This window comes from Lipophrys pholis (assembly GCF_963383615.2).
Source record: "Lipophrys pholis genome assembly, chromosome: 8".
NCBI classification, from domain to species: domain Eukaryota; kingdom Metazoa; phylum Chordata; class Actinopteri; order Blenniiformes; family Blenniidae; genus Lipophrys; species Lipophrys pholis.
The window spans coordinates 18814902-18819914 of record NC_137630.1 but is presented as its reverse complement, the minus strand read 5'-3'; positions in this window follow the sequence as shown (position 1 = coordinate 18819914).

Sequence of the window (5013 nt, the reverse complement as noted above, 5' to 3'; positions counted from 1 at the left end):
GAAAACACTGAACTGTTCTCCTTTTGTTTGACTTAGCCCAAATTGAGCATGGGTTCAGAAAAGAATAGGTATCAGCAGTCAAATGTAGTCAGCCAGTTTTCTTTAAACAAGGACATACCACAGGGTCACGTGATATACAGTCCGTCAGATGGGGCCCAGGTTCAGCGGAGATTTTGGGAGACTGAAAGCAAGTGTTTGCACATTGCGTTTGCGTGTGTGGGTGTGTGTGTCTATACGTTTGGTTACTCAGGCATCTGTGATCAGTGGAGCCCTTCGATTGATGAAACATCTGGTGATGTTTCACACTGTACCCGTACGACACACTACACTGCACTGCACTTACGGTTACAGTGGACCTCAGCATTAACGGTACAGAATTCCATACACAAGCAGGACAAACATACAGTATGTCTCAGATGTTCCATCAGTGCTGTGTATAACATTCACTCACCTCACTCGGATTTACTGGCCTTTTTTTCACCAACTTCATGATGGAAAATAGTGTATAAACACTGGCTTGAAAATTGCCTATATGTACATATACAGTCTAACTACATGATGAAAATCTCTTAGCTCATCCAGGCATGCAGCGTGCACAGCATGAGTGGCTGTGCAGCATACCTCACATTACATGCAGTTCACAGAGATAACACAAAACAGCAGCTGATGTAGAACATAGGACAGGCAACATGAGTTGGTAGAAATGAGAACATACTGTCCAGTTCGTATGTAATAGTCTATACGGTATTTCCTCATCCATCGTTATTCCAGATGCCTCATGTCATCTGGGACAGGTCTACCGTGTGCTCCCAGAACAAGCTCCTCACTTGTGGAACAAACTTCCCGAAGACCTGTGGTTTGCTCAGACTGTCACCTTAATTTAAATCAGGGCTGAAAACATTATTGTTTATCGCAGCATTGTCATCATTTTAATAAATTACTCCTTGAATTTACCTGAAAAGTTCGAAAGTAAAGATAGACAGTTAAACCTTCAAGTGCAAATGAAAAACCGTTGACATGTTGTGGACCTTATCTCTTCCTAGAGTCTGTGATAAGCCCAGATGAGCAGGTTGGTTCTTTACACATATGTGATGTTTATTTTACACATTTACAGCCCTGGGTTATTTTTCTTGCAAGATATATGAAACGACCACCCATCTATCATGTTGTAGCCTGAGGGCCACAAGTAACCAAGGCAGATGCTCTGATGAATAAAGTGCTCAACACATCTGTCTCACTAATGGAACAGTACAGTTCAGATGAGTAATGATTGTGAAATTGACACTTTATGAAAGACAACTTGTTTGGCTGTAGTTATTTAGATCCTACAGCTAAATACACACTCCAACACCGTTGACTGAATCCTCAAACGTCAAACTTTTGGAAAGGTGATGCAAAGTTTTGAAGACAAATTGATACAGAGGACCAACTTTTTGTCATGGATCATTGTTGTAAAACCATATATTAAAAATCCTTAAAAACTGACTTAAAAACTTTTTCTCTTCTCGTTGTTCAGGACATGTTTTCTTGTTTGTGTTTCACTGATGGTGAGAACATTATCTGGCTTTCTAATAACAGCCCTGTTGTTCAGTGTGAAGAAACTCTTAAAATGTAAACCCTGAATTCATTGAAGGCTCAGTAACACAAAGATTCAAGTGAATATTATAATAGGTTTAGTGAAAACGCCTTTGAGTTAAACTTGTCAGATGACAACCTAAAAGTAATAAATTAAAGCATGGGATTTAAAAGATTTACTGACATTCAGCTAATGAATAATCATAGTAAAGGCCACTGAGAAAACTTGCTGAAATGTATTGAACTACTCAAACCCATATCTTTTTTTTATTTTTTTGAAAGAAATTATTTCTCCTAAAGGAAAAAACATAATACTGAAATATCCTTAAAAAATCCCACAAAGATAAAACATCTACAGGGATCTGGCGATGACATAATTATACCCTTACCCTAATTATCATAGTTTTCCGATTCCTGCCACCACCAGGAACTATGATAGTTTAAGTAATTTAAAGACAGGTTTGAGGTATCTCTCAGCTTTCTACAGTTGGGAAATGTTAGCACCGAGAGCCAGAGCTCCACATGACTCACGTCTGATGCTTTGGTGATGTGTTCCAGTTGAAACTACTGAATAAGATGTGCAATCACAAAGTAAAAATGCAAGTGTAAACCAGAAGACACACCTTGGATGACGGTTGCAATAGAAGAAGCGCAGCACATTATACTCTAGTGGCAGTGATATGACTGTGGATGGAATTTGACTGCCACCATGTGGAGAAGCCTTATCACCGCTTCTTAGATTGACTTGTAGCTTCTTAAATTCACATCTTAATCATCACTTTATATCCCGAATTATGAGGAATATTGGTTTGTGATCACTGAATTCAATATTTACAATATCACTTTTTGGTCACTGTTACAGTAAGCAATTGTTTTCCTTTGGTACTACTTATAAAAAATAAAAAAAGCTAATGGTCATATTCCATTGATGTCTTTGCTATAATGGAGAGTTATCAAGCTCATCAGCTCCCCCCAGCCTGCCCACTCTCATGAATCCAGTATCTCAGTTTAAAAACAAAAAAGGCAAAATGGAAATTAAATAGAATAGACACTCGAGCTCTTGGTGATTAGTTGGTAAAGTACTGGGCATAAAAAACAACTACAGTGACTCACTATTGCCACCTAATGCACAAAAGTGTCATCATAAATTTTACATACTGCTACTTTAAGGATTAGCGATGATAGTATTGCATTAGTTTACGCTCCAAATAAATCTCCCATATGCTCATCTTTGCATACCCTGTAACCAACCGGAGGAGACCCACTGAAGCGTGGCAGGAATTTATTTTCCTGTACGCATATTTGCATTTCAACAGAACCCTTATGTGTGAAAGCCAAAGAGGGCGTTCGGCACAGAAGGTTCCTATGAGTCACCAAAAGCAATACATCACCCACTGAGCCTCCATCATTCAACACTGTGCCATATAGGAGCAAAGGCATCACTGGAATTATTTAACCCCAAAATGGGCTTTCATTTGTTTTTCTGAATGCAAAATGTGTCAAACATTGAAACTTGTATGATTAAGAACACACTGGTTGAGGGAAGTATTTTATGGCACAATAAAACAAAGGTAATTGATCACACACACATACACTAAACCTATTTTATCACAGCCACTAATAGTGTTACGCAAAACTCATTGATTTGTAATGAATGGCGCCAAATGCACATTGAATTTGGACTCCTAATGACTTGAACATGAAATTGGATCAGGAAGTGCTCTGAAGTGTTGCTCCATGCAAAAAGCTTTGGAGCAACAGCTCAGCGGGAGTTTTTGTGTATTCAGTATTTTAAGTATGGCATTAGTTTTAAACGCTCTGGAGAAGATTCAGCAAACACCAATGCAGCCACATTTGACACTGCTCTGAGCCAGGCCTGCCTTGTAACAGCTAAACTTTCCTCAAGCTCAGCACAGTCAATTAGCTGTTTATTCCCAAGCATTGACGCATGACATCTTTACTGTAAATATGTAAATAGAAAAGGTAAAGGTGATGTGCTGATTCCAATTAATTAGTAAATCTTTTTTAATTTTGATAATTTAATTGATCTTGCAATTCTCAATCTCATCCACAACTGTGTAATGAAGCTGCTCGGGTACTCAGTGACCTTGTGGTTTCACTTAGAGCTCCGGGCTCACCAACATGTAGACTACTGCACCCAGAGGAAAAATCCCCCTGTGTAAATTCTAATTTCCTCCATTTCTCTCTGTGGAATTTGCATGTAAAATTCATTGCCCATGAAACTAAAACTATTTCCTGAATTAGACAACTTTGAGGCAATATTGAAATGGTTGTTGAAGAAGAATCATGCAATCATGCTTCTCATTTCATGGTTATGTTTGTTTTGTAGTTTGTATCTTGTGTTATTCTATATTTTGCATCGCTTGTTCTTTGCGCTGTTACCTGTGATTTTGTTGCAGAGGCTTTTGTATCCTGAGGCCCTGTTCGGGATGGTGATTGCAAATCAGCTTACACGAGAGTGTGGCATTGATTCTTGCCACAATTGGTTAAGGCTTTCGCCTCACAGTGAGAATGTTGCAGGCTCAAGTTGGTTTAGGGTTTTTTTTTCTGTGTGGAGTTTGTGTGTTCCACCTCTGTGTCAGGTTTATTGCTTCCATTAACTTTTTCTTTTCGCCATCACCTCTGCCTTCTGGTGGGGGCTCGTTAGTCTTGTCTTTGTTGCATGTTACGGTTCAGCTGGAACCACATTAATAAAAGGGAATGTACCTCTAAGCCAACATAATATCATGTAATATCCCTAGTAATACAATAACAATAGTGTCACCTTTATCAGAAATGCACATTTCTGTTCAAGAATGATCAAGATTACTATAAATCTTTGTGAAGATAAATTTTGAGTACAGATAATAAATGTATGCATGAGCACGCGCATGCGTGCGTGTGTGCGCGTTTGTGCGTGTGTGTGTGTGTGTGCGTGCGTGCGTGCGTGCGTGCGTGTGTGTGTGTGTGTGTGTGTGTGTGTGTGTGTGTGTGTGTGTGTGTGTGTGTGTGTGTGTGTGTGTGTGTGTGAGAGAGAGAGAGACAGCTTGTCTCTTTGTTGGAATCCTGCATTGATAGTGGGAGAGAATAATAATAATAATAATAATAATAATAATAATAATAATAATAATAATAATAATAATAATAATAATAATAATAATAATAATAATAATAATAACAATAATAATAATAATAAATAAACTGAATAAATATGTCAAATTGGCGATGAAATTATTTATTTGCCAAATACAACATTTTGTTATCCTGGTATATACATAATGAAAACCTATAATAGGCTAATTTGCTTTTTTTGTTAAATGAAAATGAAACTATACTAAACTGTGTTTCTAAGCATGTTTTGCTCAAAGCTCCTGACTATATTATGGTGGGAAAAGATAACCTGCAAACCGGAGAGAGAAAGGCGCGATAAGAGACGCT